The sequence below is a fragment of the Lynx canadensis genome, chromosome A1 (assembly GCF_007474595.2).
Source record: "Lynx canadensis isolate LIC74 chromosome A1, mLynCan4.pri.v2, whole genome shotgun sequence".
Taxonomy (NCBI): Eukaryota; Metazoa; Chordata; class Mammalia; order Carnivora; family Felidae; genus Lynx; species Lynx canadensis.
The window spans coordinates 99,577,576-99,603,027 of NC_044303.2; the positions used below are offsets into that span (position 1 = coordinate 99,577,576).

At 34.8% G+C, this 25,452-nt stretch overlaps 1 long non-coding RNA gene across 1 annotated transcript; it reads left to right on the top strand.

The window, feature by feature from the left end:
• LOC115502608 lies at positions 1-25,452 on the top strand. The gene is made up of 4 exons (XR_003965147.1): positions 1-79; positions 1,828-1,838; positions 7,050-7,052; positions 25,441-25,452. It is a non-coding gene; the product is annotated as an uncharacterized LOC115502608 (long non-coding RNA).

Consider the following 25,452-nt stretch of genomic DNA (forward strand, 5'->3'; position numbering starts at 1 on the left):
TGCAACATTTTTACAGTAGTGAAGATATGGAAGCACCCTAAGTGACCATTGACAGGCAAATAGATAAAGAAGATCTCGTGTGTGTGTGTGTGTGTGTGTGTGTATGTGCGTATGTGATAGAATATTCCTCAGCCATAAGAACAGATGCGCTCATGCCATTCATAACACCATGGAAAGACCTAGAGGTTCTTATGCTAAGTGAAATGAATCAGGTTGAAAGACAAATACTATATGACTTCACTTACATATGGAATCTAAGAAACAAATAAAGGAAAAAGCAGAGTCAGACCTATAAAACAGAGAACGAGTTGATGGTTGTCAAATGGATGGGCTTGTGGGGAGGAGCCAAAGGGTGCAGGGAAGTGGTACAGGCTTCCAGGTGAAAAGTGAACAAATCAGGGAAATTTGCCTTTTAGGTATAGGTGATATAGTCCGCGTTATTAATAGCACTGTTAATACATTGTTACCAATAGCAGCCTAGAGTCGCGGATGGTACCTACACTTGAAGTGAGTATAACAATATTTAAAGAAGTTGAATCACTATGTTGTATACCTGAAACTAATGTAACATTGCATGACAGTTATACTCAATAAATAAATTAATTAATAAATTAATTAATTAATAAAATTGCTAATTACTATATAATAATGCAAAGATCACTGTACTGTAATTTACATCACTGTCTCATTGTTTGTATTGTTGTTTATGTGTGACCATCATTATTAAAAATATCTTCATTAATTAATAATGTGGCCTCCTGTTCTTATTCTTAATTCCGTTATTAATCTTTCCTTCAGATTTAGTTTTAAGAATACTTATATGCAAAATATAATTAAACTGTCTAATTGAAATGCATACAGTTTAATCTCACTGAAGATGATGTGGAAGCATTCATACCCATGTTGCTTTTGTAATTTTCTGAATCTAGGAAGCAAAAATATATCAGAAATTGAATTTTAGGTTTTAAAGTTTGTATATTTCTCTACTATCAAAAAAATGTATAATTGTCTTGTTATGTGGTATTAATTTACTTAAACTGTGATTTTTGGGGGCGCCTGGGTAGCTCAGTCGGTTAAGTGTCCGACTTCAGCTCAGGTCATGATCTGTTGGTTTGTGAGTTGAAGCCCCGCATTGGGCTCTGTGCTGACAGCTCAGAGCCTGGAGCCTGCTTCAGATCCTGTGTCTCCTTCTCTCTCTTCCCTCCTCTGTTTTCACTCTGTCTCACTCTCTCAAAAATAAATAAACATAAGAAAAAAAAATTAAACTGTGATTTTCGGGTGGGGGGCATTCTAGGCAAGATTAAAATTCATTAGGATGATCACATTAACTTTTATTAAAAACATTTCAAAGATGTTCACTACTAAAATAATACCATGGAAAATAAATGGATATTATTTAATGATCTGGTTAATTTCATCATTTCGGGCAATCAACATGTGTTATTTTTTTAAATTAGTTTCTTTTTTTAATTTTTTTTAACGTTTATTTATTTTTGAGACAGAGAGAGACAGAGCATGAACGGGGGAGGAGCAGAGAGAGAGGGAGACACAGTATCAGAAGCAGGCTCCAGGCTCTGAGCCATCAGCCCAGAGCCCCATGCGGGGCTCAAACTCACGGACCGCGAGATTGTGACCTGAGCTGAAGTCGGATGCTTAACCGACTGAGCCACCCAGGCACCCCTAAATTAGTTTCTTTAGATGATATACAATGTCACATTAATTTCAGATGTACAACATAGTGATTCAACATGTTTATACATTATGTTATACTCACCATAGGTTATTTGATCCCTACCTTGTACACAGAAAGAAGACACTGGGACTGAGGTATATATAAAGTAATTTTCCCAATACATTTGTCCTGTATTTGTTTGCCAAGCTGCCCGGACTCGGTTTTGCCCAGTAAATCTTTTGTCAGATCTGTCACAAGGTTTCTGGGAAAATGTTTCTTCCTGAATAAAAAGAGTATGTCTAAAGAGGGGCACTCTTTCTGCTGTATTCCTTTGATTATCTTTTTTCCCTATGGTGGATGTAATCTTTAGGGCATTGGCATATATAGGACATATGTAGGACAACATTTAAGAATAAAACGCATGTATATTGCAAATAGAGCAGAAAGGCAGAGTGCTGGATCCTTGATCTTTTTGATGAGCTGTACCAAACCCAAAAAAACCTACTTCTACATCAAAGTGTTGTCTTATAAACCACTCTTTTCTTTTTTAAGTGTATTTATTTATTTTGAGAGAGAGAGAGAGAGAGAGAGCGAGCGCTAGTACATGCATGTGTGCATGGTGTGGGAGAGGAGCAGAGACCGAGGGGCAGACAGAGAATTCCAAGTAGGCTCTGCGCTGTCAGCATGGAGTCCAACCTGATGCCAGGAAATCATGACTTGAGCCGAAATCAAGAGTCGGACACCTAACTGACAGAGACACCTAGGCATCCCCTTATAAACAGTTCTTATTTGTGCCTCCATTTTATCACAGCCTAAGGAATAAAATAATTTCTGTTAAACTCATTCTATAACTTCTTATTTATATTCCTTTCTTGGAGTACCTTTGGAAGCAATCTTCCACTTACTTGATTGGCATATTTAGCTACTATGAAAATAATTAAGAATTTTGTTGTTGCACAGGTATGCTCAGACTTGGATTTATGTAAGTTTTCATAGTTTTGATATTGCTACAGTTATTTATTCATGCCAAACTAATGGTGATGAGAGGTTTAATTTGCAGTTCCCTGATTACCAATGTGATGAAACTTCCCTTCATATGTGTGTTGGCCTATTGTGTTTCTTTTCCAGTGAATTGCCCTTCATATTCTTTGCTCATTTTTTATTTACTTGTTATTTTGTTCTCACAGATTTCTTTGTATTCTTTACAGTTTATAAATACATACATCAAACTTGTTAATATTTTACTCTTAAAATGCCCTTGCTTTTTGGTGCCTCATCAATAAAAATCTTTCTTCATTAACATGATTAAAATATTTTCTTCTTTTGGGAAAACATGGATGGAACTTGAAGGCATTGTGTTATGAAATAAGTCAGACAAGAAAGACAAATACTGTATGATCTTAAGACACACACACACACACAGCCAAACTCATAGAAACAGAGAGTTTCTAGGGTTGGGGGTGTGTGGTGAGTGGGGTAGAGGTATGAGATGGGTAGAGGCAGAGAGAGAAGGAGACAGAGACTCTGAAGCAGGCTCCTCACTGTCAGAACAAAGCTTGAAGTGGGGCTTAAACACGAACTGTGAGATCATGACCTGAGCTGAGGTCGGATGCTCAACTGACTGAGCCACCCAGGTGACCTGACAATATTATATTTTATACTTGACAAAAGAGTAGATCTTGAATGTTCTCACCCCACCAAAACATTTTTTCATGGCAGGTGATGGATGTGCTAAGTTTTTGAGATAATCATTTTGCAATGTGTGTGTATATCAAATCATCCTATTGTATATCTTAAAGTTACACAGTGTTATATGTCCGTTATATGTCACCAAAGCTGGAAAAGATGAAGATCATATGGTCGCTATTGGATCCTCTTTCCTTCATGTTGAACTTATTTGGTACAACTAAATGTCATATTGCAGAGACATAATGAATAGTTTCGGTGATGATGGAAATAAGACACAAATATGGCAGAATGAATTTATCCCACGTGGGAAAAGATTCAGGTAATATATTACAGATTGAAAACTTAAATCCATGCCATTGTTAAAAGTAAACTGGAGGAATAATGGAAGTAGAAAATTTTTCACAAGAAAGACTAATTACTATTGCTTGCTTGATTGATTTGGAAAAATGTTATTTTGTCGCATCAAATATTAGCAAGCAGGTCATTTGACTATACTTTAACGAGATGTTCTTTATAAATTTGGACATATGATATTTCTCTTTGGGACTTTGACATTGCCAATAGCTCCTGCTTACACAGGGTTCTTTTATCATCTCTCTTGTTCTCGGGTTTCAGTATGAGACACTGTGCAATGGTTTCGCCATGTGGCTGATCATGTTGCATACCAATTCACAGCTTTTTAAAGGCAGATAAACTTCAGCAATGATTACTAGTTTATTTCATTGCTCGGATTACTTGAAGGATCTGGTTTGTTGTCCTTTTAAAGATCAAATATTCTGTCTAAATCCCAATGGCATTAGTGACTTATTTTCTAAATGTTACATACTGTGTTGTGTATAAATACAACTTCACTTTAAAAGCCATTAACCTGAATTTTAAAATTCCTACTGTAGGACAGGAATAAAGCACCAGTATAAAGTAGAATGTGTTTTCAGGTAGCTTGTTTCTCTACAGCCATCTCATTTTATTGCCTATAATTATTCCATGCTCATTGAAACCCACTGTTGGGTTTTTTCCATGCTTTTAACATGAGACCACAGCCCAGCCCTGGATATTTAGCATCAGATACTATAAGAGCACATGCACATAAACTCCATTCATACAAAATAGCTTATCTCTGAATATCCTTGTCTTTCTCTTCTCAATCATGGTAGTAGAACTCGGCCTCTAAAGCCACTTACTTTTGGACAGAGTTTTTCTTTGTTGAAGTAGAATGTGTTTATATTTTGTCTATATTTGCAACATGTGTTTGCTATGTAGTCAAACACTAATATTAGCTGTTAAATTATAAAAGGAATCCATGAAGAGACATGGGATAGCGTAATTCCACTTGACCCTCAAACAACAAAAGGGTTGGAATATCAATCCCCTGCACAGTTGAAAATCTGTGTCTAACTTTTGACTCCCCCCAAATTTCACTACTAATAACCTGTTGACCAGAAATCTTGCCAGTAACATAAACAGTCAATTAACACATATTTTATGTAAGTATTATATACTGTGTTCTTATAAGATTGTAAGCAAGAGCAAAGAAAATGTTAAGAAGTCATAAGGAAGAGAAAATGCATTTATAGTACTCTACTGTATTTATTGGAAAATAATCCACGTGTCATTGGACCCTCATTTCAAACCTATGTTGTTCAAGGGTCAACTGTAATAGTATATGTGACTGTGGATTTGCAAAAATATGAAAAGCATTCTTGAAATAGATATTTTCTAAAGTGTCAAGGGCATAAATATATTTATTTATATAAATATATTTGTATAGTATTTAATAATAAATATATTTATTTATTTATTTATATACTTTTATTTATAAAAATCATACTTTTAGGGATATTATTTCACAAGGATCAAAGAATAAATCATGCAGGTATTTGGTTTTCTTTTTACTTAACTGTGGAATTTTTAGAGTTGAAAGGTGCGCTTCTACAAACAAGTTGTCTCCAAACTTGGAATCTCTTCTAAATCTCTTATGAGACTGCAGATAAATAGATTTTTGTTGTTTTCCAAAAGATTATGATTTTATATGTCTAGGATATAGGAATTCATATTTTTGCTTTTCCTTTTTACTATTATTATTATTTTTAATTTAGAGAGAGAGTGAGAGTGTGAACAGTGAAGAGGGGCAGAGGGAGAAAGAGAAAGAGAGAGAGAGAGAGAGAGAGAGAGAGAGAGAGTAATTGTTAAGCAGTCTCCATGTTGAGCATGGAGCCCAAGGCAGGGCTTGATTCCACAACCGTGGGGTCATGACCTGAGCTGAAATCAAGAGCTTGGAGGCTCACTGACTGAGCCACCCAGGTGCCCCAAGAGTTCATATTTTTAATAAGCTTTCATTTGCAAACACCACTTTAGATTCCTTCTTTATCTCTCTCTAATACAAAAGTCTAAAGTGAGCTTTCAGAAAGCATTAAATTACAGCCATTTGATATGGAGGCAGAACACAGGAGTGACTCTTTCTGATGAAGGCTGTCATTTATTTTTTCCTTCAGAGAGAAGCTTTATACACTGAGTTTTTGGACATGTATTCATTGCAGCTTTGTAGTAAAGTAACAAAAAGGATGAAAAATCACCCCTTGATCAGGAATGTAATAAGAGTTGATAACAGCAGTCTGTTGCCTAGGTTATAAATGAATATCACTGTACCCATTATAGAAAATAGATATTACATGATAATTATCTTCTAGTTCCCACTCTACCCCTGAATTCAGAAAGGTTTGGCTAGCTTGGTAATGATAGACAGTATAAGATAATAAAAAAGAACTGAACTCAAATAATATATAATAATAATAAGATTAATGATATTAACTAATAATAATAGTTATTACTCTTATGGTACAATTGATGCTAGTTTGTCCTAAGAATTGACAGCATGGATAAGAATGAGGTGTTTTGTTGATTACATACTGGTATGTGATATTTAAACATGAAAGATGGAGGGACTGCTGTAAATGCCAAAATGTAATACTATTTATTATGTGTTGTTTTCTCAGTGATAGAATATATATCCATCAGAAATAGAATCATTGGACCTAACACATGCTTGCTTCTTCTGAAAGATCTTTTGAGAAACATGCATTCTGAGAAACATTTTTTAGAGAAATATATTCCAACAGTTCCCACAGGTAAAGTTGGCCTCAAGTTTTAAGGTATCAAGGAAATTAACAGATCTGTAGTATAAAAGTCTTCAGTATACATATTTTTTTTCATGAGAGTTGACCACACTCTGAGTTCATAGTTCATCTTGTTTCATGTTAAGTGTCAGTCAAGGTTAAAATAAATGGCAAATTTGAGGCTAAGATACTATCTAGTTTTTTTCTGTATTATTATTTGAGATTTGTATTAAGATATTTCCAAGTAAATAGAGTTAAAGAATCCCAGTAACTATCTCAGTAAATATAGTTAAAGTTAAAGAATCCAAGGAAGATCTACAATATGTAAAGTGTTTGTAGCGGTAAATGTTTACTGACCTTCTAAGGTAAAAGCAGCTCTGATCTGTAGCATCTGCCAATTTGAGTGGTGTAAATACACTAACAGTGGCTGATGTCAACTTACTAGTTTTATGCCACTGAACCTGAGGTTGGGAAGGGATACAGGATTAGCTCCACAACAGGTATCTTCCCAACTTCAGGAGTGGTGGTTATTACGGTGTTCCTTCTTGCATCTATCTCTTGGTGATAGAATGGAGATGGTAGTAGTAAGAAGCAGATGTCCCCTCCTCTTGCTTGACTGACTGTACCAAATTTGCTGAGCTCTTTCAGTTTGTTGTCATTTCTTCCCCATTTAGTGTTAACTAGAAGGTGGTTTCTTGTGGCAGCAGTCACTGAAGTGTTGATTCTTTTGAGATTATTTGTTTGTTCTTCTGGAACCTTCCTTGTTGCCAGAGATCTGTCTAACCTTTCTTCAAAGCTCTTCAAGTCACCTTACTACCTCTGTCCTTTGCTACTGGTGATCCTTTGCATAAGCTGACTTTTGCTCTATAACAAACCACTCTAAAAGTTAGTGACCTTATTGTTGTTTATAGTTATTGTTATGTGGTTCTTCTCTATGGACAAATTTATCTAATCTCTGCTTGGCTAACTCTTGTATCTGTAGTCACCTGGCCAATGAGATAATCTGAAACAACATTGCTCATGAGTTTTGATGTTGATTAGTGAAGAACCAGAGATCTTATCCATGTGTTGTTGTTATTGTTTCATTTTCCAGAAAGTTAGATCAGGCTTGTTCACATGGTCATTTAAATTTTTCAAGAACTGTATGTACAAGAACTTTCCAGACTAATGCTTCTTTAGGAAGATGCTACTTAGATATCTCATACTTCTTTCCATATAAGTAAGCTCAAGAGAGGCATTTTTGGCAATGCAAAGGAACAGATAATGTTCTAGTTCTTACAATTTGGTAGTTTCTTCTGTGTTCACTCTTCCTCTTTAAATTCCTTAAATTTGTTGTATAATTTGTTGTATATATGTTATTTTGTTGTCGTAGACTCTAAGTCTAAAATTCTCTTTTGGCCAGCAAAAGAGTGGGATGCAGGATTAAAATGTGAGAGATGGTTAATGTCTGGGAAAAGACAAGAGCCCTGAATAAGGGTTTTTGCCCCGTATTTATTAAGATCAGAAGGCTCACAAATGTGATGGGTGTGCACAAAGAGACAAAGAAACTGGGAACATTAACTTGGGGACTTGAGGGCAAAGGGGGTTTTGAAGACATATGGTGTTTGGGGTTTGGGTCAGTATAAAACAAAATCCTGGCACCGGGCAGATGGGTAGATGGTTGTTAATGGCAGACAGGAGGCGCCTTGTCTGTTTATCTTAGATAAACTAGAGGATAAGGCAATAGGGGAAATAGCCTCAGGGTTAACAAGGCACCTTTTCTTTTGTTAATCATCTCCACTCTGGGCTCCTTCACCTGCAGTGCAGGGGTCTATAGCCCAATTTACCTGTTTACCTAACTTGGTCTATCCTGTGAAAGCAGCTTTCTGCTATAATACTAAATTGGGGGACACTTTTGCCCTGAATACCTAATCTTGTTTATTTCATATACCTATGTATTGAGTGCCTTTGCACCCCTCTCTATTCTGGGGTGCCTTATCTTGTTTACCCAAACTCAGGTGGGAGCATCCTATGGCTTTGTAATTCTTTATGTCTTGTTAACCCATTGGTGTAAGCCCAGGAAATTGCTAAGCTTATTCCCCACATTTTGTAAGATATATTTTAATATACACATTTTTTAAAAACATTGGTAACAGAAGAATTTTGCAGACCTATAAATTAAACAGACCGACTCATTTGGCACCTAGCACTCGTTAACGTTAGCAGTATGAGAATTAATCAGTTACTCACTGAAAAATAATTGAAGACAAATAAGAGTGAAACAATAGATATAAGAAAGTTGGACTCCTTTACAGAGAAAGTGCATGACTAAAATTAAAGCTAGTAATATTTACCTTCCCAAATTCCTATTTTGTGTCTGATTGAATGAAATTAAACTGGAAATATACAAAAGAAAGATATCTAGGAAATTTCCCCCCAATTTAAAATGAAATGGTACACTTATGAATTGCATATGGGTCCACAAGTATAGAGCAAATGTTTTGAATCAAATCCATAGAATGTCCTTATTAGAAATATTAATCCTTTGTGTGGTTGCAAATAACTTTCTATTCAGGGCTTGTATTTTCACTGTGTGATATTTTTAATTTTAGTATAGTCTTCTCAGTCCTCTCACTTATGATCTGTGCTTTTGTGTCTTGATTAAACTATTTCCCTTTGTCCTAAAGTTTAGTAGACACTTCTAACCCAATTTTTAAAAATTTATTTATTTATTTATTTATTTATTTATTTATTTATTTATTTATTTTGAGAGAAAAGCATGGAAGAGGGGCGGAGATAGGAAAAGAGAGCGAACCCCAAGCAGGCTCCATGCTGTCAGCGCAGAGCCCAACGTGGGCCTCAAACTCATGAACCATGAGATCATGACTTGAGCCAAAACTAAGAGTCGGATGCTTAATTGACTGGGCCACCCAGGCACCCCAAAGCCAAAGAATTTCTTATATTATTTCTAAGCCTCCTCCTTCTATATTACTCTCCATCTCAAATGATAGAAATGCTATCCTTTTAGTTGGTCAACCTCCAAATTGTGGATTTATCTATGGCAACTCTCTTCCACTCACATTTCCCACTCAACGTATCAGGAAATCCAGTCAACCTTCTCTCCAAAATATTTCCCAAGTTTGACATCTGTTATCTCCACTGTCATAACCTTGGTCTTGTTATCACACTGAGACTAATACTATACCATCTCAACTTTTCTCCTGCTTCTCATCCCATTTATGTCAATATCTTCTCAACATAGCACACAGGGTGATAATTTAAATGCAAGTCACTCGTGTCACTCTTTTTTTTTTTAAACTGTGTCTCCGGTTTTCACTGTTGAAAAATTTTAACTATGTATTAAATTCTTTAAAATCTCCTGGGTAAATTCATTTTTTAAAACTATTCTTGGCATAAAAACAGAGAGATCAAATGGAACTGAATGAGGAGCCCAGAAATAAACCCACACATATATGGTCAATTAATTTATGACAGGGAAGCCAAGAATAGTCAGTGGGGAAAGGACAGTCTCTTCAATAAATGGTGCTGGGAAAACTGGATAACTAAATGCAAAAGAATAAAATTGGACCACTACTTACAGTATAGACAAAATGAACTCAAAATTGATTAAAGACTTGAAACTATAAAACTACTAGAAGAAAATGTAGGCTGTTCCCACTTTGGCACAGGTCTTGGCAATGACTTTTTTGGATCTGACGGCAAAAGCAAAGGTAACAAAAGCAAAAACAAACAATTGGGAATATATTAAACTACAATGCTTTTTACAGGAAAGAAAACAATTTTAAAAATGAGAAATTAACCTATGGAATGGGAGAAAATATTTGTAATCCATTCATTTGAGAGTGGATTAATATCCAAAATATGTAAGGAACTCATACAGCTCAATTGCACAAAACCAGACAGCTCAATTAAAACTGGGCAAAGGACATGAAAAGTCATTTTTTCAAAGGCATACAGATGGCCAGCATACATATGAAAAGCTGCCCAGCATCAATCATCATTAGGGAAATGCAAATCAAAACCACAATGAGATAGCACTTCATACCTATTAGGGTGTCTGTTATCAAAAAACCAAGAAATAACAAATATGTTGAAGATATGCACTGTTGATGGGAATGTTAATTGGTTCAGCCACGATGGAAAACAGTATGAAATTTCCTTAAGAATTTAAAAATACAACTATCATGTGATCCAGACATCACACTTCCTGGTATATTTCCAAAGGAAACAAAATGATCTTGAAGAGATATATGCATTCCTATGTTTATTACAGTGTTATTCACAATAGCCAAGGTAGAGAAACAAACTGAATGTCCATTGTTCACTGACAGATGAATGGATAAAGAAAATGTGGTATATGTATTTGCATTTATATATTTAAAACATGTACTCAGTGGAGTATTATTCATTTGTACAAAATAAGGAAATTGTGTCATTTGATACTGCATGGATGAATTTGGAAGGCATTATGCTAAGTGAAATAAGCCAGACAGAGAAAGACAAATACTGCATGGTATGAAATATTTGTGAAATCTTAAAAAAAAAAAAAAAAAAAAAAAAAAAAGGTCAAACTCACAAACAGAGAGCAGAGAATTAGAGAAATAGTTTGCCAGTGGGTAGAATAAATAGAGAAGTTAGTAACAAGAGAAAGTCATTATTTTTCAGTCCTATTGATAATTTTTCAAGGTATTTCTCCATTTGCATAGATTATAAGTTTAGTGGCATAAAAATTTCTATAATATTCATTATGATCATTTCATTGCCTGTGGCACTTGTGAAAATTACTGTTACCTTCTTTTTTTGTGATCAATTATAAGACAGGTTTTTAAAAATATGTATTATTTTTTAATAGAAATAATTTGTTTTGTTCATACTCTATGTTGCATTAATTTCTCTGTTATTTTTGCTGTCCTTTTTCTATTTTCTATTTTAGCTTTTAATTTTTTCCTTTGTTATTCCAATAGAAGCATTGGAATCTTTGATTTTTCCTTTAAAACACTCTTTTAATGGCATTCCACAACTTTTATTGTGTCATATTGTTGTTAAAATTAAGTCCCAAATACTGTCTTACTATGTTAGTAATTTTCTTTTGGCCCAATAATTGTTTATAAATAGACTTATTAATTTACAGAAACACAGGAATGTTCTAGTTATATTTTAGCTGTTAATTTTTTTAATTAATTGCACTGTAGGCACAGGAAATTTTCTGTAACTTCTGTATTTGAAATTTATCGAGATTTGGTATGAATCAGTATACAGTATTTATAAATGTTTCATGAAGGCTTTAAAAAATGTGTGTGTGGCATAAGTCTAGAGTATAGTGTTCTGTACATTTCTATTAAGATGTTTGTTAATTACAGTCTTCAATACTTGTATATACTTAATGCACGTGGCCTTTTTATTTTGTAAGTTACTGAGAGATGTATTAAACATCTCCCAGTATAATTGTTGATTTTTTTATATATTTATGTAATTTGTTTTCTTTTCTATATTTCATTTCTGGGTTATAGACAATTTTTATATTTTTGGTAACTATATGTGTCTATTTATGAGACACTCATTTATATCTCAAACTTTTATCTAAAATCTGTTGTATCTATAGTAATATAGCTACATCAACTCTTTTTAATCAATTTGCATACCATATCATTACTATCTTTCCACCTTTTATATTTCTATATTCTTTTTATTCTTTGTTTGTTTGTTTGTTTGTTTGAAGTAAGCTTTAAGGCCAATGTGGGGCTTGAACTCATGACCTTGAAATCAAAAGTGACATCCTCTACTGATTGAGCCAGCTGGACATCCCTATGTTTTACACTCTTTTCTTGATATTTGATGTATTCTTCATGAATCAGTGATATTAATGTGTGCATTCATTTAATTAGCTCTGTAACCTGTCTCATTGTTCTATTTGCCTGCTTTTTGCCAAGCTCTCACTCTTACATTTGTAAGTCTTTAAATTTGGCAGCTGTTATGTCCTCCAGTAGTGTTATTTTTCTTCAAGATTGACTTAGCAGAGCTTCTCCTCTGCCTGGGATGTAGAAAGCTGAAAAAGAAACTCACTCAGTTTTAATGAATGAGTAAAAGTTGGATGGTCTACAAAACCATAACTTTTATTGAGTCCATCAAAGTTGAAGGCAATCAAGGGAACTGAATTCCAAAAAATGACATAATCCTGTGAAGAAAGACAAGACATGAACCATTTCACCTTTGACAAATTATGGAAGGAAAAATTGGCTGCCATAGTTAGAGGGAAGAATAAATGATCTCAAACTTCAATAAATTTCTAAAATTGAGTTTGGGCTACGACATCAGTTTAGAACAACTGGGCTTCCAGATACAAGGGTAGCTTGTAGACACACGTGCTTTTCTGCAAAGACCTCCAGTAATTGTTCCAGAAAGAAAAATCTCTTGTTCCTGGGACCTTGTATCAATATAAAGAAGAGAGTTGGTACAGATGTGGGCAGAGAAAGGAAATTTATTCCTGCCCAATCCACTAGGCTTGAAAAACACAGAATGGTGGTCATGTACTAGAAAGGATTAGGAATGCTGGGACATTCCTCCCACCAACCACCACCACCATTCCCAAGTGCAGAGAACTTCCTAAGACTATGATCTGACAAAGAAACTGGGAATATTCTTTTGGCTTAAACAGAGTTATCCATGAATAGTACACAACTGCAATTTGCTACTGGGGGATGGGCGAGAAGATTGTGAAGGCAGGAGCTCTCTGTAATGCAGGCAAGCTTGCAAAATATGCTGGAAGAAAATAAAGAAAAGTTAAATAAATCATGTGGATGGATGAAAAAGGTCAATTTTGTTAAGATGCAATTGTCCTAAACATTTACAGGCCCAACAAATGACATCAAATTATATAAAGTAGTAACTGAAAGAACTGAAAGGAAAAACTGACCCACAGTTATACCTGAAATATAAGTATAAGGTACAGAGTGCTCCTCTCTCTGTAACTGACAGAGCACATAGACAAAAAATTAATAAGGATGTATGGGACATGAACAACAAAATGAAATAATTTTACCTTTTTAGCTTTTAGCGGACTACCCAGCAATTCAAGGGCACCCGCTGTTTTTAAGTAAACCTGGACATTGACAAGGATCATATTACTGAGGTTATTGAAATATACAATGTATATTTTCTGACCCCAGTAGAATTGAACTATAAATCAACAGCAAAAAAATACCTGGAAAATCTCCTTTAATTTAAATACACAGTACATGGATTCAAAAAAATTACAAATGATATTAGCAAATATTTATATTGAATGAAAAGGGAAACACAAAACACTTGAAAGATGCAGTGAAAGCAATGCTTAGGAGGAAATGCATAGCATTATATTCTTACAGTAGAAAATTAGAGCTATCCCAAATGTCTACCTTACATAGAAAGAAAGAGCGAATGTAATGCAAAGCAAGAAGAAAGGTGATGATGAAGAGCAGAAAACAGTGAAATACACACAAACATACTCCTGCCAACACAAAAAATACATACTCAAACACACACAAAGACATACACACACAGAAAATCAAGAAAACCAAAAGCTGATTCTTTCTAAAAAATTAATAAAAGTGATAAAACTCTAGCAAGATTAATAGATAAAATTAAAACAATGTCATGAATGAAGGGGGAAGCATACATTTTACAGTAAAATTATAATAAGTAAACAGCTTGAACAACTTTATACCAAAATTTTGATGATGTAAATAACACAGAAAAATTCCTTTGGGCTAAAACTAACAACTTATTCAAGAAGAAGTAGATACTTTGTATAATCTTAGCCATTATATAAATTGGGTTCATTGTTAAATATCATCCTATAAAGAAAACTCCTGGTCCACATAAATTTGTTACTGAATTCTACCCAACATTTAAGCAAACAAATACAATTTATACACAAACTTTTCCCATAAATAAGAGGGAACATGTCTGAATTTATTTTATAAAGACAGCATTTATAAGGACCCTGATACAAAACCAGTCAAAAGCATTATAAGAAATGTATCTATAGACCATTATCCCTCATGAATAAAGACACAATATTTTAAAAATTATAGAAAATAGAATTCAACAATATATAAAAATGACAATATATTATGACCAAATTTTTCAGAAATGGAAGTTTGTGCCAGTGTGCCAGTGTTTAAAAACCAATCAATATAATGCGCTATATCACAGTACTGTGATGAAGTAAAATGATTATCTCAATACATGGAGAAAGAGCATTAGTCAAACTTTAATTCATGATTTAAAAGAAATTTCTGGTGAGTGTAGATAGAAGGAATCTATGGTCCTCCATCGAACACAAAACATCCACTAGGAAACTGATCCTGAAATATTAAGTACTTTCCCAACACTCCCTTCCCTATGAAGACCACAAAGAAAGGATATCTACTCTTACAAGATTTTTTTCAACATTTGATTGGCAGACCTAATCAGGACCAGAAAAGAAAAAAATATAAAAAGCACAGAGATTGTAAAGAAAGAAACTGTCTTTATTCATTTAGGACATATTTTCCTATGTAGAAAATCCCGAAGAAACTACAATAAAGGTAGTACAACAAATAAGTGAGCTGAGTAGTGTTAGAAAATACAAGAGCAAAATACAAAAATAGATTATATATCTCTACAATGACCAGGAAGAGTTGGAAATTGAGATTATGATAATGGCATATATTTTAATAACATGAAAGTATGAAATACTTAGGGATTAATAAAACAAAATATATACAAGATTTGTATGCTTAAATAAATAAAACATTGATGAAAGAAACTAAGAATTCAGTATATGAAGTAATACACTGTTCATGCAGTTACTCAATATTATTAAGATGTCAGCAGTCTCCCAAATTTCACTGTACATTACATGTGCTCTCAATCAAAATCGTAGATTTTTTTTAGAAGTTGACAATCTAACTTGAAAATTTATAATGAAAAGCAAAGAAAGCCAAAATAGTTTTAAAAATATTAAAGTCGTTGGACTCTACTGTCTGATTCCAAGACTTACCCTAAAACTAAGATAATCAAGACAGTATGGTATTGGAATAAAAATAAACATATGAATCATTGGGACAGAATAGAGTCTAGGAATAGACCCTCATATTCATAGTGCCAAGGTAATATAATAAAAAGAGTAATTTCAACAAATAATGCTGGAATACTTCAAAGATAATGAAAACAAATAAACCTTGTCCCTTCTTACAGCCATATACAAAAATCAAATTAAATGTGGTCAAAGATCTAAATGCAAAGAGAATACTTATGATAGAAAAAATAGAAGAAAATTAGTGACCTTGATGGACAAAAATCAAAATCATGAATGATAATTATATATTGAACATCCTTCACATTAAAAGTTTTTTGCTTTTTGCAAATTACTATACCAAAATACAAAATCAAGCCAATACTTTGAGAAAATATTTGTATACACATATCTAACAAATGACTGGAGTCCAAGTTATCTGCAAAACTCTCATAAATAAGACAATGTAATAAAAATGGGCAAAAATATGAGCACTTAACCAAAGAATATTTTTGAATGAAAATGTGTACATGGCAAGATATTCAATGTCATTAGTCATTAAGGAAATGACAGTTAAAACTAAAGCCAATACCACGAGTACATCTTCACAGGAATGACTAAATGAAAAACAGAAAGGCAGTTAGTAGGGTGGGCTCAATTGTGGACCAAGTAGAATTCTCATACTTGGTGGTGGAATGCATAGCACCTGAAAAGGTGTTAGCTCTTGGAGAGATTTTTCCAACTCGTTGGCCATAGTTTTTCCAGAAATACAAGAATCCTAGAATAATAATTTACTACCGTACGCATACTTTCCACTCTCATAGACCTCACAAAGCATAATTTACATATTCATTATACATATTTTTTAAAATAATGAGATTGGTACCATTACGTTATTACTTCTAAGTCAATTATAAAAATTAGGAAGCAAATTATCTACTTATATTCTAGAGAAAGATTATCATTTGCTCATAAAAATTTGTCATGAAACCAGACTGGAGTGAATACTGCATAGGCAAGTATATTTGCATCCATTCAAATTTTCATTTTTAAATTACATATTTGTTCTACAGGTTTTGTTAGATAAGTTGAACCATGTACAGAAATGGTGAAGAAAAGGGTACTTGTGCTATTGTGTGAACCCAACTTGGTGAATATCATACCCACAGGTTTAACCAAGGATTCTTTTCAGTCATACTCGGTCCCTGGAGAATATTGACCCATATGCTTTGCTTCATTTCATTATATTTGCTGTGGCCTTTCAGTATTCCCGTACTTTGTAAGGGTCTAAGAGAGATTGGTGGTGACCATCCATCTACCCTTTCACCCGGTTGGTTTTATGTGAATACTATTAGCTTCTTTCTCCTGTTTATTGAAAGAAAGATGTACAAAGAGTAGGAGAATACCTGTTACACACTTATTGAATTTACATGCTCTTGTACAAGGGTGAGATTATGCTCATTAATATTGCAATTTCCTGGCTATTTCATGTCATGTTTTCTAAAAATCTTTTCTTTTTTTTTTCTTGTTGTTCCTTTAAGTCACAAAGTATTTGAAGACTGGAAAACTTTGTAATAATTTCTGGGCACTTGGATAAAATTTACAACAATGCTGCGTTATACGTGCCAAAACAGTTCGTTTCACTCAATGACAAAAGAAAAATCTGTATAAGCATGGGATCCCTTTATAAACATGTTTTAAATGAGTAAATTATGAAACTTTCTATTTGCCTCTATAAAGCAATTTGTCAGCCTATGTGCTTGGCATGGTTATGAAATATTTGTCCATAATGTTTATAAGAACGAGACATTCTGCTTCAGCTCTCACAACTGTGGAGGCAAGATAATTGTCTCCATAATTGATAGCAGTTTTGTCTGACTAATCATCAAACTTTGTAGACTGTGCAGAAGCAACCCTTGCTGCTTTGGATAATTACATCTTGATATTCATCAGTGTCTTCATAGGGCATCAAGTGAGTGGGTAAAAGTTCTAAGTGATTCTATTCAAATTATCAACACTTTATTTTAAGGTCACTTCAGATGTGCTGCTCAGATATGATGTAGATGATGGTTAATGTACAATTAATATTAAAAGAGTTAAAATTTACATACAGATGACTCTTTAAATTTTTTTTTCAACGTTTATTTATTTTTATTTTTGGGACAGAGAGAGACAGAGCATGAACGGGGGAGGGGCAGAGAGAGAGGGAGACACAGAATCGGAAACAGGCTCCAGGCTCTGAGCCATCAGCCCAGAGCCTGACGTGGGGCTCGAACTCACGGACCGCGAGATCGTGACCTGGCTGAAGTCGACGCTTAACCGACTGCGCCACCCAGGCGCCCCGAGATGACTCTTTAGAGCATAAAATAAGTCCATGTAAGGAAGCAAAATAGTTTACTAATTTAAAGCATTTCTAATTTAAAGATCTGTGGTAAATAATTTCTAGAAGCATGAGGTATTTCAAATTTCTCAAGAGATTTAATATGTACCCAGAACAAGGCATTGCTATGAGAGGATGCAGGGCATTGTCAATTTACAAAACATGTTTTACTGCCCAAGATTCACATTTACTACCATGAAGTCAGATGTAATTCATGGATGCAGAATTAAAATATTCTAGAAATCTCTACAGCCCGAACTCAAGGCTGTGTAACTTCAAACTCCCGTGATTTTTTGCCCTGTTCCACTGCAGTCTAGAGCCTCTGTATTAAGGAACTCAGCTCTACTGAGGATCCCTGACATATATGCTTTTTGCTTGAGAGAAATGTGTAAACCAGGAGCGCCTGGGTGGCTCAGCCAGTTAAGCGTCTGACTCTTAATTTTGGCTCAGGTCATGATCTCATGGTTCATTAGATCAAGTCCCAGGTCAGTCTCTGTGCTGACTGCGCAGAACCTGCTTGGGATTCTCTCTCTCCCTCTCTCTCTCTCTGCCCGTCCCCTGCTCATGTTCACTCACTTTCTAAATAAATAAACTTAAAAACAGAGAAATATATAAACCAGTAGTGGTTGCAATCATCTGGCACATTCTTGACTTTCTGTGTATCACATTCTGCTGTTTCTTTCGTTGGGGTCTGACAGCTAGGTAATTGTAAAAGCATCAACTTCCGTGCAGTCTAAAATTGAGGGTGCATAAAATTCTGCATTTCAGAGAGTGGAGACTTCTGTGGCATGGACCCCTGACTGCAGGAAAGTGTGAAATAATAAATATGGATTGTTTTAAGTCACCAAGTTTGTGATAATTGGTGACACAGCAATCCAATAGTAGTACAGTAACTGCTCAACAAATATTTGTTAAACATTTTATTTCAAAATGTTAACTGAACCCTGGACACTGGCCTTTGCCTTGATTGTCGATCCACCGTTAAGCCAGCAGGCATAATTTAACTTCGATCATGAATGATAACAAGCAGTGGGATGTTTCTGGTGTATATCACGTGAACACAATCTTACACATAAAGCTTTTCTGACATCTAGATTGATGTGCATTTAGCAAGATAGTTTTGAAAGTCTAATGTTTTTGATTCTGTACGTTGATAGTGTGATCAATAAGCACTTTTGCTTGCTTAATTTCCTGTCAGTTGTTTGTTGATTATTTAAGAGTTTTGCAGTGATGTGCTTCCAAGGTAGAGTCTGGTATTCAACTGTGAGCTTTGGTTTGGCAGGAAATGTATGTAATTAAGCGTTGCGTGCTCACCACCTCGCTCCCAAGAGATAATTTGACTTATAAATATTTATTTTTGTTTGTGTTTATTATGAATAATTTTTTTCCTCAGTGTTATATTTTTTTCTTATTTTCCCAAATTGTCTACTCTTTGTCATAGTTACCCTGTTTAACATTATTGTACTTTGACATTTTCACGTATCCTATTTTGTTTGAGCTTTTTAGTTATATTTGCTAACTTTAAACTGCAATTAAAGAGATGTTATTCTCTAATGGTTAAAGCGTTCTTTACCTAGCTAATTGAAATAATCTCGGAACATAATTTTTCCTAATATATTTAAGTCCATTAAAATGTTTTAATAGCATGCTAAAAATCTTAGCAGATTGTTAATAGTTATAGTTTACATCCTGAGTATTTTGAGAGGTGCTTTGTAAGCTCATAGTAACTTTAACAAATTAATGCCATGAAACTGACTCATGTTTACTGTGTAAAAGTCTCAACTGACTTTTGAGACATTCTCTGTGCCGTTCAAAATTGTGTTGAAAACCCTTGTTTTGATTGCAGAGTTCCCCTAGAAATTATAATCATTATTTTTTTTTCAACGTTTATTTATTTTTGGGACAGAGAGAGACAGAGCATGAACGGGGGAGGGGCAGAGAGAGAGGGAGACACAGAATCGGAAACAGGCTCCAGGCTCCGAGCCATCAGCCCAGAGCCTGACGCGGGGCTCGAACTCACGGACCGCGAGATCGTGACCCAGCTGAAGTCGACGCTTAACCGACTGTGCCACCCAGGCGCCCCTATAATCATTATTATCCCAAGTATCTGCCATACATTTTACCTGGTCCAAATATAGAGTAGATCATTGTGTTTATGAATATTTATAGAGAAGAACAATCTTAAAGTCATTTGCAGCTTATGAAATGATGCTCTAATGGGTTTCCTTTAACTTTATATTAACGTTTATAAGAAAGTGGTCTAGAAAAAGTATTTTAATCTTTCTATTCTTCTTTTATTGAAGTGTTATTACCTATACTCTGATAAGTTATAAAATATCAGACTAACTCTGACTGTTCTAGTTTGCCTTCTTTGTTTTCTCTCTTTGTTTTTTGGCTTATGACTTACTGTCTCTGCTAAAAATATCAAGAATATCAATTTCAAATTTCTCTAAAAAATGCTAAACTAACATTGAAAAATTAAGCTAGTAACTAAAATCTAGTTTTTCTGGCATATGTCTTCAGTAACTTTTGTGTAAAAATTAAAGAGTTGCAATCACAAGTAATGTTTATGTGTTTAGAGATAGTAATTCTCATGTTGTTTGGTATAGACTGAATTGTGTTCCTCCCAAATTCATATGCTGAACCCAACTCCCCAAATGACTGTATTTGAGATAAGGTGTTTAGGAAGTAATTTAGGTAAGCCAAGGTCATAAGGGTAGTATCTTATTCCTACAGGATGTGTGGCCTTACCACATGAGGAAGAGAGAGGCTCCTGGGTGTCTGAGTCAGTTAGGTGTCTGATTCTTGATTTCAGCTCAGGTCATTATCTCAAGGTCATGAGATCAAGCTTTGAGTCAGGGTCTGCGCTGGTGTGGAGCCTGCTTAAGATTTTCTCTCTTTTCCTCTGCCCCTCCCCTGCCCTTGTGCACCAGCATGGGCTCTTTCTCTGAAAAAATAAAAAATAAAGGAAATTTTAAAAATTGAAAAAGAAGAAGAGAGAGTGATGACTCTCCACTCTCATGCACCAAGGAAAGGCTATGTGAGCACACAGTGAGAAGACTGCCATCTGCAAGCCAGGAAAAGAGATCTCATCAGAACATGACCATATTAGCACTGTGATCTCAGACTTTAAGGCTCCAAAACTCTTAAGAAATTAAGTTTCTATTGTTGAAGCCACCTGGTCTATGGTATTTTGTTATGGCAACAAATATAGTGCTTTAAAGTTTAGTTCTGTGTAGATTTTAATTAAATGGCTTAAAATTGTGAAGCCTTATTCCCCAATCTGGTTCTTCGAGGAATGATTTCACAAAATTTTCCTGGAGGAAAGCTTCTGGGATTAAATAAATTGGGCCAGGCTGCATAATGTAGGACCCTCTTGGAAATTCACAGTATGCATTCATGCATCATACGTGGGCTGCTGTCATCCCACTGTTTACTGCTGTGTAGCCCAGATAAAGCTAAAATTTCTTCAGATAAAATTTTTAATTCAAATTTCATCTCAGCATAAAGAAATAAGTAAATAAAACCCATTCAAAACATTGAAAAGCAGTATGTTCTTTCCCTGAAAATTTATTGAAGACATGGAAGAGAGGAGTCACAGAAGTCATTACACAGTAACACTGACTAAAATTCTGGTTAGCAATGTAGCACTCAAAATTCCACACCAACTGTAGTCAACACCTCTTTCACCTTTCCCTCTAAAAAGTTCCTTGAAAAGTCCTATTTCCATGCCTGTTTTGATTTTCTTCTCTTCTTCCATATTTAGATCTCCCAATGGTGAGTTTACTTCCTTAATATACAGAGATTTATTTTATTTATTTTATTTTATTTTATTTTATTTTATTTTATTTCATTTCATTTCATTTCATTTCATTTCATTTATTTACACAGGACATTTTAGACCTGCTCTCACTTCTCTCATGTATTCCCATAGTTTTTGATAAGTAACAAAGATCTCTGCTTATAAGACCATGTTTTGACATTTTGTTGTTTCACACAGTTGCTTACTCTCTACTCCATACACTTTATGTTATAACACACCTATCAATATCATAAGGAATGAGTATTTTATTGGATGCAAACTAGGAATATGTGTTATGAGCATAGTTTTGTGTCCACATGGGTTGAAACTTCAGTTATTCCTACCACTGTACCTTCCAAATAGCAGGTGGATAATAAATGCACATTTAAAAAGTAATTGAATGTTGACATGTCAGCATTAAAAGAAGCACACCAAGCTTAAATGTTCACTTCTGGGGCAAAATATAATCACATTGAGATTCTGATGGCCTACAAATACTTAACTAGTGTGGGAAAAATGAAACAGAGTCAAAACCAATTCCCCTTTTCTAGATTTATTAATAATCCTGGTCCTTTTTAACAGTGTGCACGTGGGGTGGTAATCTTATGCATGCACATGTCTGAAACATAGTGAAGTACCTTCTTTAATATCCTAATTATAATCCATTTCGAAGCAATTACAATACCAGTTTTCCGAAGAGCTTAATGTCCCTTTCTGCAAGGCGTCATAGTTCATAGCCAGAAATTTTAGTTTAAAATACACAGCACAGTTCTACTCATGAAGGATTGACTGCCAAAAAAACCAGTTCTCTCTCGGTAAACAACTAGAAAACTGAAAGAAGACATAAAACAAGTTTTTACACACTGGATAACAGGCCCCATAAGTCAGATCCCTGAGAAAAGAATTTCACCAGCTTGCTACCCGGAGAGTTTCCAGGCCATATCCAAGGAAGATGAGAGTGAATGATCTCAGTGAGTTAAGTTGGTGTATTTGAAGGGCAGGGAGGTCAAGAAACCAAAAATTTGTGAAGATTATCAGAGAGCTACAAAGAGAACAAGCTTTGGTGATGGGTATAGCCTGTGGCTGAACGCCAATCTATGCATCAGTGAGAGAAAAACTCCCTGAGGCTGTTAGGGAGCACCATGAGAAATCAGTAGGCTGAAAAATTCCCAAGGCTCACACAAGCCTAGGAGTAGTTAATTCCCATCAGCCATAGATAAGAGATGTCACATTACTTGCAGCATTGAATGGATTCCCCAGAAAGGTGTAACCTTTGTAGTGGTGAAAAATTAGTTCCAACAAAAAGGCTGCTTGGGGTTCACCATGGCAAAGCTTAATAAAGTAATCACTAATGGGCCAAATTGGTTTAAAATTTATTTGACTACACATCTCTTGCTAAAACCAAAGACAGAATTTTAAAAGCAGCAAGAGGAAATAAGTCTTCACATCCAAGGAAATCCCCTTTAGGCTATCAGATTTCTCAGGAGAGCCACAAATGTCTGCAGCCATACCACCCTGAATGCACCCAATCTCAGAAGCTAAACAGTGTCTGGCCTGGTTAGAACTTGGATGGGAGATTTCTCAGGAGAAATCTTGCTGGCCAGCAAAGAGTGGGGGGATATATTTAAAGTGCCAAAAGGAAAAAAAAAAAAAGCCAATCAAGGACACTTTACCTGGAAAGGTGCCTTTCAGATTGAAGGAGAAATAAAGATATTCTCAGACAAAAAAAAAAAAAAGAAAGAAAGAAAGAAAAAAAGCTGAAGATGTTCATCACATCACCTTTAGACCTGTATTATAGGAAAGAAATGCTAAAGGGAGTTTTAAGGACTGTAACTAATAATATGAAATTCCATGAAAGTATATAACTCACTGGTAAAGTTAAGTGGTAAGTATGCAGTCAAGTTCAGAATGCCCTAACACTAGAATGTGGCAGTGTGCTATTACTTAAGTCTAGTAGAAAGGTTAAAAGACAAAAGTATTACAAATGACTATAGCTACAATAATTTATTAATAGATGCACAGACAAAAAGAGGTAAATTATAACATGAAAACATAAAATGTAAAGAGGGAGGTGAAAGAGGGGTGTGTGTGTGTGTGTGTGTGTGTGTGTGTGTGTGTTTTAATGTTTATTTTTGAGACAGAGTATGAGTAGGGGAGAGGCAGAGAGCAAAGGGGACAGAGGACCCAAAGCGGGCTCTGTGCTGATAGCAGAGAGCCCTATGCAGGGCTCGATCTAATGAACCGTGAGATCATGACCTGAGCCAATGTCAGACCCTTAACTGACTGAGTCACCCAGGCACCTCAAGAGTAGCAGTTTTTTATATAACTTTATCATATTAAAGAATTTATAACTCTAGACTGTTACAACTATATGATATTTTATGTATGCTTCATGATAACCATAAAGCTTAAAAAACTACACTAAATATGCAAAAGATGAAGATAGGGAATCAAAGAGTGGCTCTACGGAAAATTATAAATTCTCAAGGGAAAACAGTAAGAGAGTAGGAAAGAACAGAACTATAAACCAGCAAAGAAACAGCAAGATGGTATTGGTAAGTCCTTACAGATTACTCTAAATAGATTAAATTTTCTAATCAAAACACATAGAATGAATGACTGAATGGATTTAAAAAAAAAAAAACAAAAAACAAAAACAAAAAGACCAAACTGTATAATGCCTATAAGAGACATACTTTAGCTTAAGGATGTACATCGGATTGAAGTAGGGGTACAGGGAAAAAAATTTCCATGCAAATGAAAGCTAAAATAAATAATGATATTTATCCTTATAATAGACAAAACAGACTCAGTAAAAATAATTGTAACAAGAGGTTAAAAAAATCATTATATAATAATAAAAGGGTCAGTTAATCAAAAGGACATAACAAGCTATGCACCCAGTATCAGAGCACGTAAATGTATTAAACAAACACTGACAGCTATTTCATTGATCTAAGCAAAGAAGTGAGAGATTGGTACCCTGAAACCTAGAAGACACCGATGAAAGAAATTGAGGAAAATATGAAAAATGGAAGGGTATCTTGTGCTCATGGATTGAAAGAACGAATATTGTTAATAAGTTCACAACACCCAAAGCTATTTTCAACTTTAAAAGGACTCCTATCAAAACTTGTTTGGCATTTTCTAAAGAAAGAGAACAAGCAATGCTAAAATTGTATGGAATAACAAAAAACCCTGAATATCCAAAGCAATCTTGAGAAGTAAGAATGAACCTGGAGACATCACAGTTCTCGAGGTCAGACTACATTGTGTAGCTGTGGTAGTGGTGACAGTGTGGTGTTGGCATAAAAACAAACACATGGATCACTGCAGCAGAATACAGAGCCCAGAAATAAACCCACGCATATAGGGTCACTCATCTTTAACAAGGGTGCCGAAGACACACAGGAAAGAAAGAGAATCTCTTCAATAAATGGTGCTGGAAAAACTGGATTTGCACATGCAAAATCACGAAACTGGATCCTTACAGCATTCATGAAAATTAACTCAAAATGGATTAAAGACTTAATTAAGTGTAAGAGCTGAAATTATAAAATACCTAGAAGAAAATATAAGGAAACAGCTTTTTGACATTGGTCTTGAATGCACCCATGTAACCACACCCAAAAAAACTCATCCACCTCAAACCTGTTTTATTTGATAATATCATGGACTTCAAGCCTGAAACAAGTATTGTCATAGATGTAGGAAGTTTTTGAGGATGCATATGTTTTGAATGTGAAGGAATATGCCTCA